At 40.5% G+C, this 12,818-nt stretch overlaps 1 protein-coding gene across 7 annotated transcripts in view; it reads left to right on the plus strand.

Moving 5' to 3' along the window:
- pak5 (p21 protein (Cdc42/Rac)-activated kinase 5) overlaps positions 1–12,818 on the plus strand; it is a 209,070-nt gene that overhangs the window by 91,840 nt on the left and 104,412 nt on the right. The window contains exon 2 of one of the 7 annotated variants that reach the window (XM_080200028.1): positions 800–865. The exons of 5 other annotated variants lie outside the window; for them this stretch is intronic. The gene's annotated coding sequence lies outside the window, so the exon portion shown is untranslated. Of the gene's footprint in view, positions 1–799; positions 866–1,740; positions 1,834–12,818 lie in introns of those variants that run through there. One more of the 7 variants, XM_080200029.1, reaches the window with a different exon arrangement.

Consider the following 12,818-nt stretch of genomic DNA (forward strand, 5'->3'; position numbering starts at 1 on the left):
AAATGTCCTTAAAGAGGAACAAGTCTGGTTGAAGCACTAATTTTTCTTGCACCTGTTTAGCATAGAATTATATTAAATGATCTTTCATAGCATTGTTTCGCTAATCCATGTAGCTGAATGATCCACCAGTGCAGAATCCTATTCCACTCATTCTGCACCTGCTCCTTAATTCCCAGCCACAGGATCTCATCATACTGCAGAGCCAGGGGAAATCCAGCGGAGAAATTGCCTGAGAGGGGAAAGTTAATTGCTCCAATTTAAATGGGCTTCTCCTCTCAGTCGCTGTTTTGTTTATAGTTGCGTACATTGAACAAATTCAAAATAAAACATAAACATTGACACCACAATTCATGCAGAAACGGTGACTGTATGGCGCGTCGAATGACCTCCCTTGAAGTGCTTCTTACACATTGGTTTGATGCAGCCAGCCAACATATCAGCTGGTTTGGTAGCAGATTCATTTGCATCTATAACTCCCAGTTAAGGGCATTGTACTAATTGCATGGGCTTTGTTTGGTAGAACGTAAACAGATGCCTGTTATGTGTTTCCTTCTATCATATTTGGTTCTCTCTTTAACACTACCTGACCAATTCCATATCTGACTCTTTCATTTCACTGAGGAATCTGCTGCCTGGAATTGACCATCGCTGCTGTAGTGTTGCCAAAGACAGCAGCTTTGACTGTGAGGAAGGTACTCTGCTCACTGGTTTAATATGGTGCATAGATCATCAAGATAAATGGCAGGCAACATATTCAGTTTCACACTGTCTCATGTGCAATTCCTGATTTTTTTTGCAGACGAACTGCAGTGTAGGGAAGCTGCATAAGTTCTTTTGTTGATACCTGTTTTCCAGCAGTACTGTGGTAAGTATTTTACACAGGGAAAAATATATATTTTTATCATGAGGTATTTGAAAAAGCCTGTTTGGCTGTAATGTGTACAGTTAAGAGTATTTTACTGGTGTAATCTGTTCTTTGGTACTGGTTTATAATGTATTTCACAATGGTTTCTCTGTCAGTGTTTGAGTATTTTAATGATTTATTTTACTTCTGTTTCTTGAACATCAATGAAAAACACACTGTAGACTAAGAGGGTAGGATATATAAAATAATGCAGGAGATTTAAATTGCCTAGGAAATGAGCATGTTTAGTATATAATATTTTAGCCTATGTTTTCTTCATCTTTCACTCCTTGATAGATACAGTCTATTTATATATGTTAACATTATGCAGGTAATCATGGCTTTTAGATTGTGTGAAGGAGCTTGCTGGCAGGATCAGTATTAAAATGTTGATTTGTCTAATGCTCCCAAGGCTATATTTCATCAGCTTTAATTGTGTTCTCTTATATTTGTAAGCTTCGTATAATTTTTAAACAAACATGGTGAGTAGGGGTAACATTTCTATTGAGGATCCATTTTTGGTGAAGTATTGTCTCAATGTTCGCAACGATAACACAAGAATACGTACACATACATGCACAGAGACAAACCCACAACCAGAAAATAAATCATTGTTTCCTTTGGGAAATGTACAACAGCAGACGGCTCTGTAAGATGTTCAGGCAAATACAACAGAACCGTGTAATTTCCCCATGGGTTTTACCAGAAAATGGCCCAAGGCCAGCCTGAGAATATATGTGAAGACAGTACTATAAAAGAGAACTTTATCAAATTCATTAACACGTGGCCTTTTAGCCATATTTAGGAGAGTAAGCCTGTTTTTTTTGATCTGCATTTCAACTTCTCTGTGAGGACTTCCATCAAGACTGGTCTTTTGGGACTGTTACCAGCAAAAATTCTGAACAATGCTCTGTTCAGGTCCTTACCAGGTATTCATTTAATCTTAAATTCAGATGTCCGCATTAGAGAATAGAAAATTTCAGGTTATACACATCAGTTCTTGCTGACATCACATTGCTCAATAGGTTGTTACCACCCTCTCGTGTTGCTTAGTACCTTGCTACCACCCACTTACATTGTCGCCTGCCATATTTTCACTGTTCCTTATAACCACCTCCTTCCGTTGCTTAGTACATCATCCTAACACCTTTGTGTTGTTCAGTTTCTCCCTGGTGCCGTTTCACAGCAACCAAAATTTGCTTTACAAAAATCCAGCAGTTTACCGGACTGTTATCTTTTAGCCTGGGTGAGCTAAAAAGCAAATCAGTCAGGGACAGTGATGTGTTTAACATCTATCCTAAGTCATATTTTATTTCTCATTTTCTTCAATCTTGTAGGCTTTTGTGACTTCTTTGAGCACTCCCAGCTTATGTTATTGTTTAATCTTCCTGCAAAAATGTGGTCCATCTTGGTCCATTGTGCTAGCAAGTGAAATTGAAGCTTATCCATGTAATATTTTTGACTGATCAGGACTGTATCTGCCAAAGAACAACTGTATTATCTTTCAACTGTTTTAGCTAATTACTTGATCAGATCTTTCCATCTAAAGTGTTTGGAATATTGTAAGAGATGTGGTCAATGTAATTTTTTAAAAAGGTTTATGCAAAATAATCCAGAAAACCAATCTGTATACATTTGGCAATTAATCATTGAACGTTTTAAGTGAGGCTGGGGTAAGAAGGAAAAGAGGAGTGAAAACGATTTTCAGTGGCAGCAGGGTGGCATAGTGGTTAGCACTGCTGCCTTACAGCTCCAGGAACCCAAGTTCAATTCCCGGCTTGGGTCACCGTATGTGTGGAGTCTGCACATTCTCCCCGTGTCTGTGGGGGGCTCTGGTTTCCTCCAACAGTCCGAAAGATGTGTTGGTTAGGTGCATTGGCCATGCTAAATTCTCTCTCAGGGCACCTGAACAAACACCTGAGTGTGGTGATTAGGGGATTTTTACAGTAACATCATTGCAAGCCTACTTGTGACACTAATAAATAAACTTAAACTAATTGCACACACACAATTCTCCTCACAGGCAAAGCATACATCAGAAGCCACCAAACTATACAAAAATATATCAAACTGCCCTTTTCAATTTCAAAGTTAACAACCAAAACTAGCAACTACCACAAAATGCACCAATCCAATTGTTTGTTTTTTTTTTCAACATTTCGTGTGGCACTAGGTTGTTTCTTTAAAGAGCCACACACCTTAAAGTAGCAAAACAACAACATCAGAACTGATATGATTTGCAAAACGTATGTAAGAGCTTACCTATAAAATGATGCAACTATTGATGAAAATTCAATTAGTTGTTCCTCAGAGACTCATCCTTTCTCAGGGACCTAAACTTGAGATTTCCTATCATTCCTGTTTGCCTTCTCTTCACTGCTGCCCTGGAATTTGCTATGTGAAGTTACAGTGACTTCACTTAGTGACTTCACTTACAGTGACTTCACTTACAGTGACTTCACTTACAGTGACTTCACTTAACTGTATGTGAAGTTACTGAATCTGATAAGGCACCTGAATTGCCTTTTAGTCTTCATATCTGCTGTGTTTCTGGATCAGACCCGGACATCAGCCTGTCTTCAAAGCAGCCTTCGATGTAATCTTCACACACTGGAGCTTCACAGCTTCCCCAACCCTGGGTCCAACAATCTTGAATGACTTTCCCTTGATCATACTCCTGCTCCTATTTCTTATGTTCTTATAAGATCAGAGGGGGTTGTTCACTGATGAATGCAAAGTGTTCATTCACTGTTCTTCAAGATACTGAAGCAGTCTATGTGCACATGCAGAATATGGACAAGATTTAGACTTGGGCTGATAAGTAAGAATCCCCCCCCCCCCCCCCCCGAATTCATTTTCTCTTCATCAGTGCTCACTGATTTCTGGCCTCCATTTCCTCTGTGTTTGTCTTACAAAAACATGAAGAGATGGAAACTGAATGGATCAGTGAAAGGACATCTATTTGGGAGCAACATAGGAAGTCTGATATCTGAAGACAGTTAAAAATAGCATGCAAACTGAACATAAAAGAGGTGGTAAAGAATTAAGATAATGGGGCAGAAGCGTTGACAGTTTTAAGAAGAGAATTTCTTTCCCATAAGCAATGGCATAGGAGATCAAATATCTGTCATGATACTATACTTTATCTTCTGATACGCCATAATAGTCGCTGAATCTCTGCCAGTTTTGTTTTAGCAAATTGAACTGACAACTAAATAGTAACATTCTGCCAAAAGTTTCCATCTTCCATACTTAATTTCTTGTTTTAAGTAGTTGTGTGGCCTTTTTGTACGAAGCACTTCAAAGTTTTAAAGAAAGATATTTACCAACTGGTAGGTCCATTTTAAAATGTTACTTTTAGCAATACCGATGCATGCTTGCAATCACACTCAATTCTTGCAGACTTTGACATGATGTCTGTTTCTTGGAGCCGCTCAGTATGATGTGCTAATTTTTTAGAATTTGCCATGATTTGCTGGAACAGTAATTATGTTGTAGGAAATTGTAGTGATTTGCTGTGACACTTTCATTTCCTCCCAATTTGCTGTGCAGCTCCCATTTCTTGTCGATGATTGTCGCATTTCTGCTTAACTTGCCACTGGGCCAGGAGAGAGTTTTATTGCATTAATCATCCACCATGTCTTTTAAGGGGCGTGCATGCAATGTTTATCTATTCAGGCAACAAAAGATTTTCTTTAATTGTGCGCATTGCGTGTATTTTAAAAAAGAGAGAATTGGTCTTCAGATATTGCAAGTTGAAGAATCACATGCACTGTGACGGACATGTGGTAATGAAATAATGATCAAGAAGAAAATTCAGCTCTTTCTGACTGTAACACAGTGACTTTCTGCATCATTGTATTTTCTCTTGAGTATGTTAGCGAGCAGCAGGGAGATGTTTTTCCAGTGTCCATTTATTATCCTGATTGACAGCTTGGCTCAATTGTTCAGACACATAGCAAGTCTTCCTTCCTTTATTCTATCTGAGTCACAGGGATTTGATTGTAAGTCTTGCTCCATGGACTTTAAGCATTTAGTCTAGACTGACACCTTGGTTCCGTACTGAGGAGGTACTGCATTGTCATGTCCAAGCATTTGAAGACATAAGTTTTAATTTTCAACTTGAATGTATCCTGCTGAAGCACAAATAAATATGTGAAGCTAATAGAACTATGGTTGCATGTGAGGAATTGGCATGGCTTAGCAATAAATATGGAAGAGCTGGAAGGGAACATGTACTTGGGGCATACAGCTGATAAATGATTGTGTTGGCTCATCCCATCAGCTTTCTTAAGGTGAAAGAGCCAGCACTTGTTCCCAGGCCATTTGAGTAATATACATAGGTGCCACATGATGCCAGACTTTCATCTATAGACATGGTTATCTTGAATTCAGACAGGCTGGCACCAGCTAGTTTCTGTTTGGGATCTCAAACAGGCATCAGGCCATATATTTTTAAGGGTAACGGACTCAACAGTAGTTTCACATGCCAGTCCTGGGTGCATATGCTGGAGGCTATACCTGCATGGAATGTAGAAGAGAAGTTAAATTCATTTAGGTTTGAAAATGTGCCTATGTCTCCTAAAGATGCAGCTTTATGAATGAACCTGGTACGTGTATCTCTACAAATGATATTTAACCTGTGGGAGGTTTGAAGTAATTCTAAATTCCTCACCATGTTGAAGGGTTGAAATGTTTTCTCAATGATCTAATATCAGATTCTCCGAAAACTATTGTACAAAATTAAAGCTACTCATTCTTTTAGATGTGTTATAAATCAGTATTTTAGCCACAAAGTTATAGTGATATGAAGGGGAAAATGTGAGTATATCTGCATTATTTGTTATGTAAAAATTATAATAATTGATTTGTAACTACAGTAAATTGTTTCTATTTATTGTACCAGGGAAGTTCTTATGCAGAGCTTATGGTGAATCAGATGTGTTGTTTTATACAACATTGATGCAACATTATGGGGGTGATCTTATCAAAAAAGATTCTAAGTGCCCAACGAGCATGAAAACAGGAGAGAATTGCATCTATTTTTTGGGGGCAAGCTTCCAGTCACAATCATACAGCACTTTGTTTAAAAAAAAGCTCAAATGTGATTCTCGCCAATAGGGGAGGGCAGAGCCTATTATCACTGGGAAGTCGGCTGCTGAGTCTAGGGACGTCATTGTGCAGGCAGTCCGATCTCCCAGTGTACACAATGCATCCCCCAGTTATCACCGGGACATAACACCATTCCCCCTTGTTCCCTTAAAATTGCCACCCCAGACACCAGGCGCAAACAAGATTTTTGCTTCGTGTCCAATCTTATCTGTTTGCCACACCAGTTGACCGATGGGACATGCTAGTAAGATTGCCCCCTATGTGTTACTGCATGATGCTAGCAGATCACCCATAACATTAGTTTTAGACTTAAAGGAGCAATGCTCTTGAGCAATTAGTATTATCAAGGACAGTGGGTGGAGCCTTTGGGGAACTTGAAAGAACTGGAAAGAATTCTCAGAATTGAAAGCCTGGGAGCACCAAGAGGGAGGATCCTATGTTTCAGAGCACTGGCAAAGAAGGTTCTCAGACCATGGTAGCAGGTCAAAGGATCCTAGGACATTGGGACATTTTAGAGGCAGAATGGCCTATTCAAACATCTCATTGATTTAAAATGGAAACAATTACTCTGTGGCTGCTGTATTAAGTGATCATAATATTCTGTTTAACAAGATATATTGGAAGTAATGTCCAAAACTGGATTAAGAAGTTGGCCTGCTTCCAGTATTGAAGTAATGCATTGCACAGAGTCAGGATGTATAGGATTCTCCTTCACTTGCAGATGCTGTGTACCAAGCCGTCGTTCGTGTTTTGAGTTTGAGTTGACATTTTCTTGCCACTTTCCACAGCTGCACATGGTGATCTTCCAAAAATTCACGTCTGTTTCTTTTCTTCCTAATAGAATCACCTTTTTAGATCGTCCTAGAATGTGTAACGTCAATGTTTCGAATCCCTGCCCCCGCCTCCCCCCACAGCCTAGCCTGAGTGAAATTCTTTAAACTTAGTAGTTAACGTAGCGTTGCTCATAAAGGAGATTGATGATATCTTCTATGAATGTCTGACTGAAAGTTTCCTAATTTCAAATTCTCTAAGGGCAGCACGATGGCACCGTCATTAGCACTGCTGCCTCACAGCGCTAGGAACCTGGGTTTGATTCCCGGCTTAGGTCACTGTGCAGAGTTTGTGCGTTCTCCCCGTGTCTGCATGGGTTTCTTCCGGGTACTCTGATTTCCTCCTACAGTCTGAAAGACATGCTGGTTAGGCACATTGATCCGACCAGTTGCCGGAGAGTGGCGACAAGGGGAATTTCACAGTAGTTTCATTGCGATGTTAATGTAAGCCTTACTTGTGACTAATAATTTAACTTTAACTTGGATGGAATTTTTCTGTCCTGCCCACTATGGGCACATATGCCAGAAAATCCAGCTCTTTGTCTCTCTGTTAATTGTTTACACTCATTCTCTGGTCTCTTTTTGCTTTCTCTTTCTGATAGTAATTCCCTCCCTTGTCCGTTTCTCTTTGTTATGTCACCTCATTATTCTCTAGGCCAGTTGATAACCACAGCTGCTGTGCTAACCATATTTATAAATTTCCATTTCTACTTTATCACTGAACACATATTACAAAACTCCAAATGGAGTCTGCAGGTAAAATACAGGTAAGAGGTTGCTGAAGAAGGAAAATGCACATTCGACCCCCAGGATGGGATTTTCCAGCCCTCCCTGCTGTCACGACCTTCCAGTCCTGCCTAAGGCATTTTCCCCATAATGGATTCCCCGGCAGGATTGGAAGATCCTGCTGCGATCAGTGGTGAGTCTCCTCTGTCATTGACTTGAAGAGCCGAACGGCCTACTCCTGCTTCTAGCTCTACATTACTACATTTCTATATTGACGATTGCAGGACAGCATCTATGCAGAAGTTGCTTTTGGGTGCAACACATAGTGCTCCATTCCCAGGAGGTTAATGGTTAATGTTTGAACATGCCAAGGGTATGGGGTTTAGAAAATCCCACTCCTGGAGTTTGGATGGAACAGATAGGGGATGAGGCTAATACATCTCTCTCTTATTTTCTTTCCTTCCATGTTCCAGGCACGTTATATATGAGAGAGCGAGGGGGTGCTATCTCGTTCCTGAAGACAGCATTTAAGTAATAAATTGTCTATAACTTGTCATGTTTTAATTTACTTCCAATAAGATAAATGCAATAAAGAACACATGTTCAGATTCATTTATGGCCAATGAAAGAAATTAAACTCCTCATTGAATTCTACAATGCAGAAGGAGGCCATTCCACCCATCGAGACTGCACTCACCACAATCCCACCCAGGCCCTGTCCCCATAATCCTATGCATTTTCCCTAACTAGTCTCCTTGACACTAAGGGGCAATTTAGCATAGCCAATCCACCTAACCCACACATCTTTGGACTATGGGTGGAAACCGGAGCACTCAGAGGAAACCCATGTGGGCATTGGGAGAATGTGCAAACTCCACACAGGTGGTGACCTAAGCTGGGAATCAAACCCAGTTCCCTGGCATTGTAAGGCAGCAGTGCTAACTATTGTGTCACCCACCACTACACAGTATATCTATATAATAGCACATAATATATTGTCAGTGCCTTAAGTCATCAAATATTTGCTATTTATTGCAGAAAGATTACATTCATGGGCCTTTTGTCTGGAATTGATGTAGCAGTGTTTATATTTTAATTTTTGCACAACAGTTTCTGATCAATTTGAATAGGTATTTGACTTTAAGCAGAAGGTATGCAACCAACTGTAATCTTTTGGGGCATTGGTGAGGCCACACCTGGAGTATTGTGTGCGGTTTTGGTGTCCTTTTCTGAGGAAGGATGCCCTTGCTATTGAGGGAGTACATCAAAGGTTTAGCAGGCTGATTCCTGGGATGGCAGGTCTGTCATATGAGGAGAGACTAAATTGGTTAGGATTAAATTCATTGGAGTTTAGAAGAGAAAGAGGGGATCTCATTGAAAGTTATAAAATTCTAACAGGGTTAGACAGGGTAGATTCAAAAAGAATGTTGCCGATTGTGAAGGAGTCCAGAAAAGGGGTCATAGTTTGAGGATAAGGGGTAAACCTTTTAGAACTGAGGTGAGGAGAAATTTCTTCACCCAGAGGGTGGTGAATGTGTGGAATTCACTATCACAGAATGTAGCTGAGGCCAGAACATAGTCTGATTTCAAGAAGAAATTAGATATAGTTCTTGGGGCTAAAGGGATCAAGGGATGTGGGGGAAAGGTGATGAGGATATTGAATTTGATGACCAGCCATGATAAAAATGAATAGCGGAAAAGGCTCAAAGGGCCAAATGGCCTACTCCTGCTTCTAGCTCTACATTACTACATTTCTATATTGAGGACTTCAGGACAGCAGCTGCGCAGAAGTTGCTTTTGGATGCAACACGTAGTGGTCCATTCCCAGGAGGTTAATGGTTAATGCTTGAAGAGGGGCAAGGGATTATAGTGAAAGCATTGAACAATAAGTTTCTAAAGTCACAAGGAGGTCTAGTGGACCACTGGAGCATTGTGGAAGTTGGAGTTTTACTGTGCTCAAGCTGATATGAGTTAGTTCCACGCACAAGTCAGAGACCTGACTCGTGAATGCACTTCCAGGTTGATGCACACCTGAAATTGCTTTGGGTTAGTGTAAAAAAAAAGTTTAACTGCACGCTAAATCACAGGTTCAAATTTCATTTTAAGATAGATTGATGATTCTGCATCCCCCTGCCCCCACCACGCCATGTTTTCCTGTGGCGGAGACAGCCCACCATTGGCCGCCGGCATGATTATCCCTTCCCACTGATGTCTATGTCATTTTGCGTGGTTTGCCCCTCCCCGCCACTGGGAACCTGCTATTGGAGGAGTGGGAGGTCTTCAGTGTAGAAACATAGAAACCAGAAACTGGGGTAAGCCATTCGGCCTTTCGAGCCTGCTCTGCCATTCATTTTGATCATGGCTGATCATCGAATTCAATATCCTGAACCCCCACTTCCCTCCATATCACTTCCCCCTATATCCTTTGATCCCTTTAGCCCCAAGAGTTGTATCTAATTTCTTCTTGAAATCAGACAATGTTCTGGCCTCAACTACATTCCATGGTTGTGAATTCCACACATTCGCCACCCTCTGGGTGAAGAAACTTCTCCTCACCTCAGTCCTAAAGGGTTTACTCCTTATCCTCAATGGACAAGAATAGTTGGGGATGAACAGATCTGCGAAGCTGAGATTCACTTAGACAACTAACGAATGATATCTGGTCAAGGTTTTCAACCACAATTCTGATTTAAATTACTGTGCTAGTTGTGTGAGATCGCCCAAATTCTGAGAGTTCTTTTGAATCTATTTATTTGTTCATTGAATGTGAAAGTTGTTGGCAAGGCTGGCATTTATTGTCCACTTCTCATTGTCCTTGAGAAGGTGGTGATGAGACTGCTGCCTTTAGCTGCTGCAGTGTATGTGATGTATATACACCCACAATGATGTTGGCCAGAGTGTTCCAGAAGTTAAATCCAGTGACAGTGAAGAAGCAGTGATATACTCCCAAGTTAGAATGGTGGTGCGACTTGATGGTGGCGGTGTTCAGTTGCTGCTTGACAGTGAAGCCTGAGTCATTTTGTTTTCTTTGCAACTGCTAGTAACTTATGTTTCACTGTTATTCGAAAATAAAAATGCTAAGCTCTAATCTTTTTTCACAGAACACTGCCAAGAAGCAGATAAGGGCAATACATCCCTGGTTAGAGGAAGCGTGTGTTTTGTGATGGGTTTTTCAACAGTACAACAAATCTTTAAGCATCTCACATATAAGCAGATTTGCTTAATCAGTAAATTTAATTAAATTGCTTTTAGCAACAAAGATGTTAATGTACCAAGAGATGGAGTATTAACATTATAAATAACTTGCCTACTCTATTGTGAATTACAATCACTGTTTCAGAAATTTAAATCTTGAGATAAATGGTTCTTTAGAAATGAACTGAATCAAAAATGTTTGAATCTTTCTAATTTGTATTGAGTTTGTTTTTTTTAATCTCAACATGGTTGCCTTATTTCTTTCTCATAAGGAGCATCAAGTAAAATATAGACTCTATCTCCATTTTAAATAGGGGTTCTTATTACGAGAGATTTGTTTCTCTAGACATAATTTCTCTGCTCATGAATAATTCATCTGAATAATTAATATATCAAAATGTGCGCGCCTTGTGAAGAATTAAATAGCTAACCCATAATTTTTTTGAGAATCCACATAATGTGAGTAAAATGATATCTTTTTACTTGCCTCCATCCATATCTTTACCCCTTTGCTGCTGAAACCTTAATCCCTTGATAAGAACCACGGCCACCTTCTCATCCAAGTGAAATCCCACACTTCCATCAAGCCAACACTTCTTGCCAAGCACTGGCTGACTCCCCCGCCATGGCCTTGCCATGCCCCCATGAGAAATTTCTGAAATTCTTTTGGTTCAACTCAGTTGTGAACTACTGTTTCCATCCTTCATCTGGCTTCTAAGCTACATGCGTTTGGAAGTCATTTGAAAGCTTTCTCCGTGACCATGTTTTTAGATCCACGGTTCCTTTGTTCCTTGCGTCTTTCTTTTCATTTTCTTCTTAATCAGTGTTCATCTTTTCACCTCTGCTTGTCAGCACTTGGAAACTTGATGAGGATTCTACACAGTTATAAGTTACATAATTATGTTGAGTTTTAAATATACTGTATTGTAAAGGCAAATGAAAAGTTTTGAATAATTTCAAAGACTGTCCAATTCTAATTATTGGCCTCATTTAAGACCATAAGACGTAGGAGCAGAATTTGGCCAATCAGCGTATCGAGTCTGCTCAGACATTCAATCATGGCTGATTTTTTTTTTCTGGTCCCCATTCTCCTGCCTGACCCCCTTATTATTCAAGAACCTATCTACCTCTATCTTAAAGACACTCAATGACCTGGCCTCCACAGCCTTCTACAGCAAAGAGTTCCACAGATTCACCACTTTCTGGCTGAAGAAATTCTTCCTCATCTTTGTTTTAAAGGATCGTCCGTTTAGGCTGAGGTTGTGCCCTCTGGTTCTAGTTTTTCCTACTAGTGGAAACATCCTCTCTATGTCCACTCTACCCAAGCCTCGCATTTATGCTAGCCTACTGTTATTACCATGCTGTGCTCTGTTTTAAAGCAATGCTTATGATTCCTTTTTATCAAAAATACTCCGCAACTTTTCTTGTTGTCTGTGCTCTGGAGCTTGTTAGTGATGGTCATTGTTTCCTCAATCTGAGTCAGATCGGAGAGAACTTGCGCAGGGTTCCGGATTTCAAAATTAAAACTTGAGACTTGCAGAACTAGGATGTTGCGTTAGCTTTCTTTCAGTTAACCATCAACTTCAATGCAAACTCTGGTGAAAGTCACAAGGCAGCACAGTGGCTCAGTGGTTAGCACTGCGGCCTCACAGTGCCATGGTTCAGTTCTGGCCTTGGGTGACTGTTTGTGTGGAGTTTGCACGTTCTCCCCATGCCTGCGTGGACTTCCTTTGGGTGCTCCAGTTTCCTCCCACAGTCCAAAGGTGTGCGGGTCAGGTGGTTTGGCCACGCTAAATTGCCCCTTAGAGTCAGGGGATTTAGGGTGAATACATGAGGTATGGGCCAGGATGGGATTGTTGTCCAAATGGCCTCCTTCTGCACTGTGGGGATTCTATGAAAAATGATAAAAATGTAGCTCAGTGTAGATTCACATTTGTCAAACTTTGCTACCGTTCACGCCATCTTGGGGGTCCACTGACGGGCACAGCCCCACTGCAAGTTTCTTGGCGGAGTGGGGTGTGTTCAATGGGAAGCCTCCTTGACAATGGTGG

The sequence above is a fragment of the Carcharhinus amblyrhynchos genome, chromosome 12 (assembly GCF_965287045.1).
Source record: "Carcharhinus amblyrhynchos chromosome 12, sCarAmb.v2.hapA, whole genome shotgun sequence".
Classification (NCBI taxonomy): domain Eukaryota; kingdom Metazoa; phylum Chordata; class Chondrichthyes; order Carcharhiniformes; family Carcharhinidae; genus Carcharhinus; species Carcharhinus amblyrhynchos.